This window comes from Salvelinus alpinus, chromosome 8 (genome assembly GCF_045679555.1).
Source record: "Salvelinus alpinus chromosome 8, SLU_Salpinus.1, whole genome shotgun sequence".
Lineage (NCBI taxonomy): Eukaryota > Metazoa > Chordata > Actinopteri > Salmoniformes > Salmonidae > Salvelinus > Salvelinus alpinus.
The window spans coordinates 39,033,049-39,049,337 of NC_092093.1; the positions used below are offsets into that span (position 1 = coordinate 39,033,049).

The window sequence follows — 16,289 nt, forward strand, 5'->3', positions numbered from 1 at the left end:
AATATCTACAGTCTTGCTTCTTTTCTAGGTGTTGGGTAATTTCTCCCTTCATGAGTGAGGTAATAGTGAGTGCGGATTATAATTTATATTGTGTCCTCATTCTTGCCGGGCCGTGAGATTCCCAGTAGCCATGCTCATTTCCTCTTTTCCCTTACTTTACAACTTTACACCCTCTCTTCTGTTGGTTTTGTCTGTTTGCTTCAAACACCTTTATCATCTTTTTGAATCCGGATGGATGAAGTACAAACATATAAATATTTGAACAAAAACAGGTAGTTAGTCTGACGTGTGCCAGACAGGCAAAGATTTTACGTGTTAAACACCACTGGTAGAACCACTCTGTAAATCACTGTTGCCTGTATTTGGCCCGCGGGTGGTTTTATTTGGCCGCCCAAGTTTTCTGAGCAAAAAAATCTAATGTTTTTTGTTGTTGAATTTTCATTGTTGGACATAAAAAACTGTAAAAACACCAGGAAATCAGCTCCAAGTGATTTTAATTTGGGAAATCTGTTCCCAAGTATTTCCTCGCATAATAGAGAGACACGTGATCATATACAAATGTAAGGAAGGTTTGAAATTCTTAGGTTTTAGTCAAATAGTATATCTGTTTGGGCTGATTTCAAATAACTTGCAGTCTCTGCTGTAAATGCAGAGTTACATTTTGAAGTGTAAATAAATCTAATATCCAAAATAAATAATAAAAATCAGATGTGAGGCAAGTGTGGCATGCTATAGATGTAGGATCTTAATTTGATCACCCGGTTACAGGACATTTAAAAACGTGTCATGTATTTGAGGGTTAAAAAGGCTTCTGAAGTTTGTAATTTCCACTTTGAAATTTCAGACTTCATTTTCACTTTTGAAAAATACATCAACCTTACCAAAATGTCCATTAATTATAATCCACATAATAATTCACATTTCCTGTTGTTACAGGATTATTTTCCTGCTGTAGCAAACTGGCTCAAATTAAGATCCTATACCTTCATACCCCTAAACTTATTGCACATTTTGTTGTGTTACAGCCTGAATTCAAAATTGATTAAATATATGTTTTTCCTACCCATCTATACACAATACCCCATAATGACAAAGGAAAACTTGTTTTGAGAAATTTCAGCAAATGTATTGAAAATAAAATACAGAAATATCTCATTTACATAAGAATTCACACCCCTGAGTCAATACTTTGTAGAAGCACCTTTATCAGCGATTACAGTTGTCAGTCTCTAAGAGCTTCCCACACCTGGATTGTGCAACATTATTATTTTCAAAATTCTTCAAGCCCTGTCAAATTGGTTGTTGATCATTGATAGACAACCATTTTCAGGTCTTGCAATAGATTTTCAAGCAGATTTTAGTCAAAACTGTTACTCTGCCACTCAGGAACTTTCACTGTCTTCTTGGTAAGCAACTCCAGTGTATATTTTGCCTCGTGTTTCAGGTTATTGTCTAGTGGAAAGCAACCTGAACCAGGTTTTCCTATAAGATTTTGCCTCTCCTTAGCTCCATTCCGTTTCTTAAAAAAAAAAAATTAACTCCCCAGTCCTTAAGGATTACAAGCATACCCATAACATGATGCAGCCACCACTATGCTTGAAAATATGGAGATTGGTACTCAGTAATGTGTTGTATTTGCTCCAAACATAACACTTTGTATTCAGGACAAAAAGTGAATTGCTTTGCCACATTTTTTGCAGTATTACTTTAGTGCCTTGTTAACAGGATGCATGGTTTAGAATATGTAAATAAAGGTTCAATTAAAAAAAAAAAAAAAAATTTAATCCTTCTTTTCACTCTGTCAAATAGCTTAGTATTGTGGAGTAACTACAATGTTGTTTATCCATCCTCTGTGTTCTCCTATCACAGCCATTGAACTCTGTAACTGTTTTAAAGTCACCGTTGACCTCATGGTGAATCCCCTGAGCTGTTTCCTCCCTCTCCGGCAGGAAAGACGGCGGCATCCTCGTAGTGAGTGGGTGTATTGATACACCAAGTGTAATTAATAACTTCTCCATGCTCAAAGGGATATTCGATGTCTGCTTTTTACATTTTTACACATTTACCAATAGGTGCCCTTCGTTGCGAGGCATTGGAACACCTCCCTGGTCTTTGTGGTTGAATCTGTGTTTGAAATTCCCTGCTTAACTGAGGGACCTTACAGATAATTGTATGTGTGGGGTACAGAGATGAGGTAGTCATTCAAAAATCACGTCAAACACTATTATTGCACACGGAGTGAGTCCATGAAACTTCTGTGACTTGTTAAGCACATTTTTACTCCCGAAGTTATTTAGGCTTGTCATAATAAAGGGTTTGAATACTCCTTGACTCAAGACATTTCAGCTTTTCATTTGTAAAATAAAACATAATTCCACTTTGACATTATGGGGTACTGTGAGTAGGCCAGTAACAAAAAAAAATCTAAATGGAATCATTTTTAAATTCAGGCTGTAACACAACAAAATGTGGAAAAAGTCAAGTGGTGTGAATACTTGCTGAAGACAGCGTTTATGTATGTGTATTGACCTGTGAATAATGTTTGTGTTACCTATCCAGCCTTCCAAACCATGTGGGTGGCTCTGGTGACTAGAATGCTGGACTGCTTCCTTAATTTGCCACAAGGGGTCATGGATATAGCCCCACTTGAGAAGAATAAATTTGTTTTGTTTTCCAAAGTGAGGGCTTTTACACCACAAATGAGTTTGCTCACCCCCATCGTTTGTTCAACCAGACCTCCCATTTCAAAAGGCTCAGAATACCTGTGCCTGTTCCCCTGCTCTTTTCCAATTTCTCTTTTCTCTTTTTTTTCATTCCTTCATTCGAATGCACAGTGTGGATAGTTACGAATGTGGGGGGGCAGTCGGGAGATACGGTTGGACATGAAATTTTGGATCACCAGGAAGCAGCAGGCAAACACTGTGTCTCACTGGATCAGGCATTACTGCTCGTGTTTGCGGTTGTCCTTGACAGTGAGCGCCACTGACTCCAAAACACCTGTGTTTGCTCACTGGCTTTCCCCAATCTACTAGGAAAAGGCCTCGGCATGTCACATGGCAGCCAGATAACCCAGGCACCAAGGGAATACAAAGGGCCAGGCTTTTAGCACAATTAATGATTAATGGACACCTTTCATTTAGCTTTGTCCCATTCAACCTCTCTGACGAGAGTGCTGATATTTCATATTAGCTTTAGGACTAATATGTAGTCATATCCAAGCAACGCAGTTAATATTCCCGCCTTCACATGTTTCCTTGAAATGTTACTCGTGGAGAAGGACATTCATGGCGCAGTAAGCATGGACCGTTTCAGTGTTGGGGTTGATAACACTGTTTAAATGTACCACAGATGCAGGGTGAATCCAGGGCTAGCGTTGAGAGTTTCCACTAGTCTGAACTCTTGTCTGTTTACAACCTCCTCCACACTGCAGCCAGATCAGCACACAAACCTGTAAGACAATAGATATTAACCAATCAGGTAGAATTGGTTCCGCTGGCCCAGGAATATTAACATATTACTATAGTTTCATAAAAGTCAGGCAATTTACAATGACAATCTTAGCCTGAGTCCCAAATGGGGCCCTATTCCCTATATAGTGCACTACTTTTGACCACCGGCCATGGTTAAAATTAGTGCCCTATATAGGAAAAAGGGTGCTATTTGGGACGTAGTCATAGTTGGTCCAGCCTTTCACTTAATGTATGAACCATGACTGAAATAGGTGATAGTTCATTCATTCTACACTGTGTGTTAATTAAATGGGGCCCTCGTGTTTCTGTCTTAATTCATGCTCTGAATGAGAACTCTGATGCTCATTTCCTCGTTGTCAAGTGCTTTTATTGGATGGGGGAAATGAAGCTCTCAGAAAAAGACCTCCATTCATCTTTAGATGAGAGTCCACACCAAGACCCTCATTCTCAGTCTTTGTCGCTGTGGCAGCCAATCTTATGTCCCGGCCCACTCGTAACGTTTGTTTATTTATGTTTTCCCAGCAGAGGCGTTTTAGTGGTATGTTGTGGAACTTGAAGAGAGGACAGGGAGAAGTTTAAAACATGGTGAAACTCCACTGAGTCAATAGAGAGACCCAAACACAGGAGGACTCTAGTGGGTGGGAGTGTCAGGTCAATCATTTACCACAGTGATCTGAGTGGCCTGCCCCCAAGGGGTTTAGGACAGAGTACCATGACAGTATGAGCACCGTAGATTAATACTGAGGGAGTATGGAGAGGCTTTATAGATTCATGATGGAACAACTGAGAAAAGTAATGTGTTTAGGTCAAGTTTTTTCTCTTTATGGGAAGTGAGTCTCTACTGTTTTCCTTTCAGCTTCAAGTTATAGCCACGGTGAAACATACAACAATTTAATATGGAAATGTTACAGGGGGGGGGGGAGGGGATCATCTTTAATATTGCAGATACACTGGGCCTTCTATCAATGTAATTGTCTACATAATTTTCATTTAAAAAATACATATTTTTCTTCTTTATTATTTTCCCATAACCCTACCACCCCTCCACAGATTGGATTAAACTATTTGAAGACAATACTTAGGCTGAACAATGAACACTTTGTTAATGGATAGATTTCTCTCTCGCTCTTTCTGAAAAATGCTTCCAACTTCTTCATGTGTAACTTTGACTGAGCTGATTTTATGAACTTCCATTAACAGTTGCCGTGCACAAGGTTGCAATATGGCAGCCATAGATACTACAACTCATAGGACGCTTACTAGCTGGTTAGTATCAGTTTTAGTAAGTGATGGAGAAGCCGTGTTGACACAGACAGGAAAACACCTGTCTGTTTTAGTTTATAGGTCTTGAATGTTTATGAGAGCACACCATCCCTCTCTTATCAAAGAGCACCTGGCCATTCGTGTTTTACATTAAATTACTGTTTGTGCTGGTAAATAAAGTCTCTGTGGGCAGTAAATGTTGTCATGCTGCCTTAAAGGCCCAGTGCAGTCAAAAACTTGATTTTGCTGTGTTTTATATATATTCTCATTAACACTTGCCATGTACAAGGTTGCAATATGGCAGGCATAGATACTATAACTCATAGGACGCTTACTAGCTGGTTAGTATCAGTTTTAGTAAGTGATGGAGAAGCCATGTTGACACAGACAGGAAAACACCTGTCTGGTTTAGTTTATAGGTCTTGAATGTTTATGAGAGCACACCATCCCTCTCTTATCAAAGAGCACCTGGCCATTCGTGTTTTACATGAAGCTACTGTTTGTCACGTTCTGACCTTAGTTCCTTTGTTTTGTCTTTTGTTTTAGTTGGTCAGGGCGTGAGTTGGGTGGGTAATCTATGTTTTCTATTTCTGTGTTGGTTTTCTGTGTTTGGCCTGATATGGTTCTCAATCAGAGGCAGCTGTCAATCGTTGTCCCTGATTGGGAACCATATTTAGGTATCCTGTTTTCTGTTGGGTTTTGTGGGTGGTTGTTTTCAGTCTTTGTGTGTCTGCACCAGACAGAACTGTTTCGGTTTTCACTTTGTTGTTTTGTATTTGAAGTGTTCAGTTTTGGATTTATTAAATAAGATGAACACTAACCACGCTGCGCTTTGTTCCTCTCCTTCCACCGACAACAACCGGTACACTGTTTGTGCTGGTAAATAAAGTTTCCGTGGGCAGTAAATGTTGTCAGGCTTCCTTAAAGGTCCAGTGCAGTCAACATGATTTTTTTCTTGTGTTTCATATATATTTCCACACTATGAGGTTGAAATAATACTGGGAATTTGTGAAAATGATGTTAATGTCCTTTTAGTGTAGGAGCTGTTTGAAATTTCTGCCTGTTTTGGTGGGATGGAGTTTTGGCCTGCCTGGTGACATTTCAGTGTTCCCTCGCAACTCTGACCACTCCTAGACAGTCCTAGCTAAATTCTTGCTTGAGAAATAGCGCTTTGCTAAGCAATTTTTTTGTTTCTTTTGCACTATTTTAATTGAAAACAATCACAGTAAGGTCCTTCATTGTTATGCAGAAATGATTTGATATTGAGATAAAAATGGCTACATTGGACCTTTTAAACCTATGCTTCCCGCATGTCAGCATCTTGTGTTGTCTCCACAGAGGACACTCACCCATATACAGTATCTGCAGTAATTTATCAGTCACATTTATGAGCTTTAGAGTGGACCGGGACCTCCCTTACTTTTATTAGCATAGAGGCCTGGCTCTAGGGCCACTGTGACAATGACAGTTCACTTTTTTAATAGTAAAATAAAAAAGTGGAGCCACTCAAATTCAGACCATTTACAAGTGAGACAGTCCTCAAATGAATCGTATTACCTATTGGCCTTTTTCAGCCTCCATTAACTAATGCTGCTTTTCAGCAGTAACACCAGTGTTTTCAGCAGTAACACCAGTGTTTTCAGGCAGCTAACAAACTCAACTGTGCAAAATGAGCATAACTTTACTGCAGAAAGCCCATAATCCATGAACAAAGGTGTAAAACACAAATCAAAGGGGACCAATCAATCCTATTTGCAATCCTTTTGAGCGGCATCTCAGGTGAGTGTGTTAAGTAAAAAAATAGTACCCTAATGACTGTATGGCTCAAACAAAGATCTTTGTGTAGGAGGATTAGGTAAGATGGATGTGAATGTCTCGTTTAACATTTGCCACATACCTTGCTGGTGCCACTGAAGGGTCATTACCTCGTGGGCAAGTAAGACATTGCCTACAGGCTTCTTCTATACTCAGTGGTCTGCATTTCTCTCTCTCTCTCTTTTTCTCATTCTCTATTTCTTTCTCCATCTTCTCTTTCTCTGGAATTGGCTCAGACTGCATCAGTCCTCCTGGGTGGACTGGGAAGAAACCTGCTTTGGGGAGAAAAGGAGAGCTTGAGCTTCTTAGGGCCTGGTGTTAAATCTTCCATAAGCCCGGGCCATCTCTCTTAATATCATCAGAGAGTACACCTCGCAATACCATTCACAAAGACTTGAGGCTCAGATAAAGAACAATGCAATGTGGTATTTTGCCTCCTTAGAAAGCATTGCATCCTTTTGTTTGGCGTGCCCCCCCCCCCCCTTGTTTGCAAGCTGATATTGAGGTTGGATGGTTATTAGTCAGTCCTAAGGTGGAAACCTCCACGCAGAATAGCCCAGGAAGGAATGTTTGACTCATCTGCCCCTCACACCCAAGACATTGTGCTAGAAAGCCTGTTAACAGAGACCTCACACCCACAACTCAACAGTGCAAGAGCCATATCCGTGAATTACTGTGGGTTTGTGATTGGAAATGTCCTTTTCAGTACTATGTCTGTAATATAAGGAAAATATACCATGACTCCGTAGATTCAGTGTCATGTTGTTGATGACTGGTAAGTCCTGGTAGGCCTACATAAAAAAAAAAACATGCTTTGGGTTGTAATCAAGTCATTTGTCACTATCATTCTCGACAAGGATTCTCTGTGAACGGTCTTGAGCACGGCCCAAATCATTTCATTTCATGGCAGATGAGGACTGTGAACAGGGATGTGTCCCAAATGGCACCCCGTTCCCTATGTAGTGCACTAATTTTCACCAGGGCTAGGGCAAAAGCCGTGCACTACATAGTGCAATTTGGGACGCTGCCTAGGACTGTGAATGAGTGGTGAGATCCTGTGAACAGGGCTATGTTTTAGCACCAGGGAGGCATGTAGCCGGAGTCCTGCACAAGCCAGTAGCCTAGCCCACTCACTAACAGAGAGAATGTATAGGCCTACCTATGTGTATCTCCCTAAACCACGGGTTGCACCAGTGGCACTCACCCCACCCGGAATGATTAATGGGACTTCAAAACATGTCGTCATACCAATGTACTCTAGGACTACGTGACATGGGATCTCTCATTCTGGTCTAGATGTGATATTTAATCCCTTTATAACATCATATTAGAGGGTTAAATAATTCAACTCAGCAAAAAAAGAAACGTCCTCTCACTGTCAACTGCGTTTATTTTCAGCAAACTTAACACGTGTAAATATTTGTAGGAACATAACAAGATTCAACAACTGAGACATAAACTGAACAAGTCCCACAGACATGTGACTAACATAAATGGAATAATGTGTCCCTGAACAAAGGGGGGGTCAAAATCAAAAGTAACAGTCAGTATCTGGTGTGGCCACCAGCTGCATTAAGTATTGCAGTGCATCTCCTCCTCATGGACTGCACCAGATTTACCTGTTCTTGCTGTGAGATGTTACCCCACTCTTCCACCAAGGCACCTGCAAGTTCACGGACATTTCTGGGGGGAATGGCCCTAACCCTCACCCTTCGATCCAACAGGTCACAGACGTGCTCAATGGGATTGAGATCCGGGCTCTTGGCTGGCCATGGCAGAACACTGACATTCCTGTCTTGCAGGAAATCACGCACAGAACGAGCAGTATGGCTGGTGGCATTGTCATGCTGGAGGGTCATGTCAGGATGAGTCTGCAGGAAGGGTACCACATGAGGGAGGTGGATGTCTTCCCTGTAACGCACAGCATTGAGATTGCCTGCAATGACAACAAGCTCAGTCCGATGATGCTGTGACACACCACCCCAGACCATGACGGACCCTCCACCTCCAAATCGATCCCGCTCCTGAGTACAGGCCTTGGTGTAACGCTCATTCCTTCGACGATAAAAGTGAATCCAACCATCACCCCTGGTGAGACAAAACCGCGACTCGTCAGCGAAGAGCACTTTTTGCCAGTCCTGTCTGGTCCAGCGACGGTGGGTTTGTGCCCATAGGCGACGTTGTTGCCGGTGATGTCTGGTGAGGACCTGCCTTACAACAGGCCTATAAGCCCTCAGTCAATCCTCTCTCAGCCTATTGCGGACAGTCTGAGCACTGATGGAGTGATTGTGCGTTCCTGGTGTAACTCGGGCAGTTGTTGTTGCCATCCTGTACCTGTCCCGCAGGTGTGATGTTCGGATGTACCGATCCTCTGCAGGTGTTTTTACACGTGGTCTTCCACTGCGAGGATGATCAGCTGTCCGTCCTGTCTCCCTGTAGCGCTGTCTTAGGCGTCTCACAGTACGGACATTGCAATTTATTGCCCTGGCCACATCTGCAGTCCTCATGCCTCCATGCAGCATGCCTAAGGCACGTTCACGCAGATGAGCAGGGACCCTGGGCATCTTTCTTTTGGTGTTTTTCAGAGTAAGTAGAAAGGCCTCTTTAGTGTCCTTAGTTTTCATAACTGTGACCTTAATTGCCTACCGTCTGTCAGCTGTTAGTGTCTTAACGACCGTTCCACAGGTGCATGTTCATTAATTGTTTATGGGTCATTGAACAAGCATGGGAAACAGTGTTTAAACCCTTTACAATGAAGATCTGTGAAGTTTGGATTTTGATTTTTACGAATTATCTTTGAAAGACAGGGTCCTGAAAAAGGGACGTTTCTTTTTTTGCTGAGTTTATGTTGTAGGTGTGTACGCAATGATCAGAACAATTATTTTAACTCAATAATGATGACTTTTTCCTTTCCTAAGATTGTCTTGTATTCTATTACTCACTATTCTTATTATGTTATTATAGAACAAGTAGAGATGTAGAGTTGTTGAATAAATCCATCCTTCACGTCCAATAAGACACTCGTTCTATCTAGATCACTCTATCAAGTCATATGTGGCTTACCATTAACACAATCTATAAAACCAGATAAGACTCTAACAACCCTATTTTATACCGGGTTAGTCAGTCAACACGTCTCAAATGACTCCTTATCACAAAGCCTTCCTGCCTGTTAATTAAAACAGCCAAGAAAGCAATGGGACCAACAGTGGTTGTCCCAAATTGCACCCTGTTCCCTAAATAGTGCACGACTTTTCCCATTTAGGACGCACACCATGCTGTAACATCAAACGTCACAGAAAGCATCACAGAAGCTATAGAATCAAATATATAGGGGGGTTTCCCATTTAAATCTTTCCTCTGTAACCTCACTGAAGGCATGGCACACCATCAACCGTTGTATACAGCCTGACCACAAGCTACGGCGGGACTCTGCATAGGGGAACGTTTTTTGGACTGACTCGAGAAAGTGACAGGATGCAGAGAAATTCACGTTGATTAAACCTTTTTGCGTAAGACATATCCCAAAAACGGAGTTCACACTAGTCTAGAGAAACAGCTGTCATTCAAAGGGATGTCTCTTTTTATTAAGGCAAAAAAGCTTAAGCGCCAATCTGTATGCCTTTCAGACCCCCAGGTCTGGCCACCCAGAGTGATCCAGGCTGGGGGGCTTTGGTGGGGTGGAGAAGGTGGCTAGGGGGGCTACTAAACACACTATAGAAAAGTCACTTAGGTCCACATTTATAGTAGCACAGCCAGGTACCTCTGCAACTGATGAAATACTATAGCGTGAATTTAATTGAAGCACTATCAAAGGTTTGTAACGTGTCTACTGCATGGAGAGGCTGGATCATAGGCAATCCAACATCATTCACCACACTTGGCACCACCAAAACAAACTATAGCCCATGCTAAACCACGGCACGTGCACGGCTGATCTCTGCCAATAAAACAATTGGCTATCGAGTTAAATGGAGCAGAATCAGGCCAGATTGGACAGATGTGGTCACATGACGCTACAGTTTTACAGAGAAAAGGCTTTTAAAGGCATAAGACATCTGTAGTCTTATCTGACCGATGGGGATACAAACCGGCCACAACAAAAGGAGCCTTAAGACACCGCGCTTGATTCATGGGAAAGCCATCGGCCTGCCTTTGTGGCTGCCCTTCTCCTGAGCAAATAGTCCAAACTGTTCATTCGCCGTCTCCCATTCTCTTGCCGGCACATTGTTTGTGTCCTTGCATTTCATTCTGACTGGGGAAGATTGCTCTCAGGGCCACTGAGCAAACAGTGGAGAAAGGAGCCTGCCATCTTCCTCTGTTCCCAGGAGAACTAGCATTTTTATTTCAGCTCCAAGCTGTCAAAGGAGCCAAGAGTTTATGTCAGGATGCTGAATTAATTGCTTTAAGCTGGGGGGCTGGCCACCACCGCCTTTATCACCAAAAGCGCCGTTAAACGTTTCCTAGAGATTATTAGAAAATAATGTCTCCTCCCCTCTATCATCCAACCGCTGCACAGAGTATCGAAACATTTACAAAGGTTTGGATTTAAAAAATGATGCATTCATTTCACAGTTGCCACCATTGTGGTATGAATGATAATTTGAGTGTGGCTGTCGGTCATCATGGGTTTCAAAGGCAAACAATTGTTTTGATTGTGTGATGTTTTGCTCAATATTTCTTGGTTGAAGAGTTGTTGCGGCTTCATGGAAAAGCCACACACAAAAGATATTGATTTCCTTTCGATTGCTTTCAAAATGTTTGGAATTCTGTCTTGTGCTTCCCTGAATCTATCTACAGAATAATGACTAATGAATAACTAGGCATCCAATAGCCCTGCTTTGTATCTACGTCCCAAATGGCACCCTATTCCTTATACATAGTGCACTACCCTATGGGCCCTGGACAAAAGTAGTTCACTAAATAGGAAATAGGGTGCAATTTAGGATGCGGACATAGCCTACGTACCTGCAGAAAGCCATCGATCCTGTCCTGTTAATAAGTAACTCACAGTGTCTGTACCACAACCCAACCTTAACTGACCATTCTCACAGCCAGGCAGTTTCAAAACCTGTTCTCTGCGCTCACTGCAGTCTTTTTACTGCACTTACAAGGGCTCATTCCAAATGGGACCCTATCCTCTATATAGCGCACTACTTTAGAAAGTAGTCAAATGTCAAAAGTAGTGCACTATATAGGGAAGAGGTGCTATTTGGGACGCATACATTTCTCCCAGGCAGGTAGTCTCTGACTCTTGTACAGGGTGGGGTCAGAGCTGTAAGATACTTGTCTCTCCAGCCAGATTATGTAGCCTATGCTCTAACGTATTTCCTTTATCATACCCAATACAGATGTAGGATCTTAATTTGATCACTGTTTTGTTGCTGACAGTTTTCCTGCAAAGCAGAAGTGTATTCAAAGTTTAAAAAGGCTTGTAAAGTTTGTAATTTCCACTTAAAATTGTCAGACTTGATTGGCCGTAACAAAAATTGTAGCAAACCCTACAAAAAAATGTCCATTAATTATAATCCACATAATAATTAGAATTTCCTGGTGGTGCAGGATTATTTTCCTGCTGTAGAAAACTGGCTCGTATTAAGATTCTATATCTGTAGCTGTGATTAATTCACATGTTAGATACTGCATTTGACATTCATGCTGTGGCTTGACTCTCATTGCACAAATCTCTTAATTTCTTCTTTGTCACATTTAGCCTCAGATATTGGAGTTAGATTTAGCAGACCCCACATAACATATCCTCTCTGTCCCCCTCAGCATTTCAATCTACAATGTAGATCTAGCCCAGTTCATTCTTTTGTGTATTGGCACGGTCTCTCTCACGCCATTCAGCAGGCTTCCCAGTGGGAACATCCATAAAGTGGGAAACTGATCCTGTCTGCAGTGGGAAACACTATAGCTCTTTACATGGAGAATCTCCATGCTAAATCTCCCACTGATGACAGCCTTGTCACAACCTCAATACCTTCTCTGGGGGTCTTTCTGTTGCTAATGGTAAAACAAGCTCCAATCACATCAGGTAAATCTGGATTTGGGTGCTATGGGGCATTGGCATTACAATGGGTCATTCCTTTAATCTGCAGATAATTCAAATGGATCCCAGAACCCCTTTAATGGACAACCTCTGGAAAACTGTGGGCATCAGGGGAGTTGTCTGCGGGGAGCTGGTGGCCTTTCACTCCGCCAGAAAGCACAATACACATCCCACGGCTTTGAAAATGATGCCTGACTTAAAGCACCCACCATAACCTAGACAGGGTATTTGTGTGGTACATGCCTTGATAATGAATGCAATTAATGAAACAAAAAAACTATAGAGTGGGAAATACAGATCAATTGTTTGTCTTGTAGCTTTTGAAATGTTTGATTGTTTCACATCCTTACAGTTGATTATAGCACTTTCAATATCAGAAATATATATTGTTATTATACTGTCACTATACTGCAATGACCTGTGGCTTCATTAATAACCAGCGTGTAGCACTACCAGCTGGAATTTGTTTTCCCACACTTTGCAAATCCATATGGCTCCCAGGTTTTTATTGCACAAGGGCCTCTAGACAGGAGCACTCGCAGGCAGCAGCTTTGCTTGCAGTGCAGACCAGAGATCACCCTCCTCTCATGATGGGTAGATGGATGGATTTATTGATAGATTGATTGACTGTTTACTCAGTGTGAGAGCCGTGAGGAGGACGTGAAGGGGAGCCTGTGAGGGGGTCAGGGTTGGTGCAGACTGCAGGCAGGCCTCTCAGCCCAGTCAATGGGACGGTGTTGACACAGAGCTCCTTCCCTCCATCCCCAAGTGTCAACGCCACTGTGGCGACCGCCTATGAAAGGCTCCCCCACGGCAGGAATTTCGCACCAGGTCGCCAGAAAAGATCAACCCAGGCAAGTGGAGTCTCCTCTCACATTCTCGCCCTTCGCTTTCACCAGCACCTTCCCCTATCCAACTTCTCCTGTCAGAGGTTGGTCCTTTTCGGTGATGTCTGTGAGAGGGAAATGCCATAATCAGGGCCGGTTCCAGGCATAAGTGATATAAGCGTTTGGTTAGGGTCCCCGGGCCGATAGGGGGCCCCCGATCAAAAGAATAGTAGAATACACAAGGTGCAATTTCTAAATGTGGTTATGCATCAGCAGTTTGTCTCTTGTTATGTCAGTCACTGACTGTCACTCAATTAGACACTGTTAGATACATTTTTTTTGATTGATAGATTGTCTAGCCAGCTATCTAATCTTGTAAATTGTTCTCTACACCCCATCGCAAAATGGGTAGAACTGCAGGAAATTAGCTAAAGAAACGTATTTCTGCCCTTAGGCAAAATGAGTAGAATTGCATGACATTCTTTCTAAAATGGTAATGTTTTAACCCGTCAAGAGGGGGGCCACTAAAATGTTTTACTACGAGGTGATGGGCCCCCTAACCAAATCTCCCTTAGGGCCCCCAAAAGGATAGAGGCGTCCCTGGCAATAATGAGAATAGGCCCAATTGCTCCCACAGATTGTTATCATGTGGATGGAACACCCCTTGCAGTCTGATTTGAATCAGGTTAGGTTTCACACACACTAATGGAGCGAGGATGTCCAAAACCTGAGCTCTCCATCTACAACTCCTCTTGTTTATACAGTACACAAACAAAATAAAACTACCATTTTCGCATTTGTAATCCCCAGGCAATGTTAGATTCAAAATTAGGGAACAGTGTCTAGTACATTTATTGGTATTCAATAACATTACATTATTTGCATTTATAGTGGGTCAGTCTGTTATTTGAGCATATTTTGTTTCAACCTGTTCTAACATACTATGGGGCGAGCCTCTCTCCCAGTCTAAAATAGGAGATTAGGACTATATCTCAATTGAAAGGATATTTAGGCCTAAAACCAGAGTGGAGTGAACAGCCCCAACCCTCCAATACACTAAAGCAATATTACAGCTTGTATACATTTGATCAGAAATCACCTTGTTCCAGGTCCAGCCAAAACGGCTCATCTGGAGGGCATGAGTTGGGTACTAGTGCCTTCCATGGAATCAATGCGTGTCATACTGTATACAATCAGAGCCATATATTTAAGCAATAAGGCACGAGGGGGTGTGGTATATGGCCAATATACCACGGCTAAGGGCTGTTTTTAGCCAAGACGCATAGTGGAGTGCCTGGACACAGCCCTTAGCCGTGGTATATTGGCCACATACCACAAACCTCCGAGGTGCCTTATTGCTATTATAAACTGGTTACCAATGTAATTAGAGCAGTAAAAATACATGTTTTGTCATACCCGTGGTATATGGTCTGATATGCCATGGCTGTCAGCCAATCAGAATTCCATGTTCGAATCCATCCAGTTGATAATTGAATATATAAAGCTAAGTATATGGCTCCTGGTACAACGTGAAGCTAACTTGTTCTAGTATAATGGGGCTAAGATTACATTTAAAAATAAATTGTATACTCCTAAAAATATATTTTTTAAAGATAACCTACTAAAAGGATGATTTTTGTTCGTTGAGCAAGATGCTAAATAAGCTATTTCCCCTATTTATATTGCCTTTTCATCCTATTGTATCTTGTTATGTTTCATTTTTGGCCGTTTTCAAAACGACCGAAGCCCTATATTGCAGAGTACGATATTCTGAGCATAAACTCATTTAATGTGTAGTAATGGACTAATCCAAGACCTGCATTATAAGTGGAATCGGAGTTAATCAATTATTTAAACACTATTATTAAGGCGCTGTCAGGTAGGTCTACCGATCCCATCTCCTGCTATAGATGAAATTAGAAAGAAAAATCGTACCAAGATAGTAGAGGGGTCACCTTCAAAATATGAACGTGCCCTTGCATCGGCCATTTTTACACACCGCTGTAAACAAACATTTGCCTATACAAATAAATAATTTATAACACATAATAATAATAATAATAATAATAATAATAGTAAACCATTATTACTAATATTATTATTATCTTCGTGTTTTATCAATATTATTATGCCTATATAAAAATAGCATAGGCTACACAATGTTCACATTTAACATTGGCCTACGGTATTAATTTCTATTCGAAGAAAAACTATTTTAAATTGAACACTAGAAAGAAATACCATCTGGCGGTGAATCTAAATTTCATGAAAACAAAAATATCAAGACTAATCTACAAAAAGACGCCATGCATGACAAGGCTCAAGAGAAATACATGTGTTATTGCATGCCTACCTCTGGATATTGGTTTGTTGCCGCTGGACATTGAAAAGCGACGAGATCTTGGAAGAGTGCAGCAAACTGCTTCCGAGGACTGCATTCATCACAGCATTTATTTCAACGCTAACTCTGTCACTGTTTACTGAGCCACAAAGCAAAGATGTCACTGCCTTGCTAGTTTTGAGAAGAAAAAAAATGTTTACACTGATAATACCGATTTTTTTTTGTTATCAGCAAGAGAGACAATTAAAATGTTTGTGTAAATGTATCTACCAAGACTAATAGGCCTATAGCCTAATATTTAGTACATATTGCAAATGTGACCTTCAGTTGTTTATTGTAAACGTGTGTTTTGCTTGCAGATGATTGTCCCATGTATTGTGCCCGATCATTTCTGATTATGAGTCGGTCATATGAGGGGATACTGTTGGCCTAAAGTGTGACAGGACATGTGGCAACATACGGACAGTTCGGATAGGCCTTCAGACGTCACCTTCTAGAGATTATAGACCAGAGGGCTTTCT

At 41.5% G+C, this 16,289-nt stretch overlaps 1 long non-coding RNA gene across 1 annotated transcript; it reads right to left on the reverse strand.

Annotated features, from left to right (window-relative positions):
• Positions 1-349: 349 nt before the first annotated feature.
• LOC139583088 (uncharacterized) lies at positions 350-16,132 on the reverse strand. Its single transcript, XR_011676479.1, has 3 exons — positions 15,781-16,132; positions 6,631-6,820; positions 350-3,448 (listed from the first exon to the last, which is right to left on the reverse strand). It is a non-coding gene; the product is annotated as an uncharacterized lncRNA (long non-coding RNA).
• Positions 16,133-16,289: the final 157 nt, after the last annotated feature.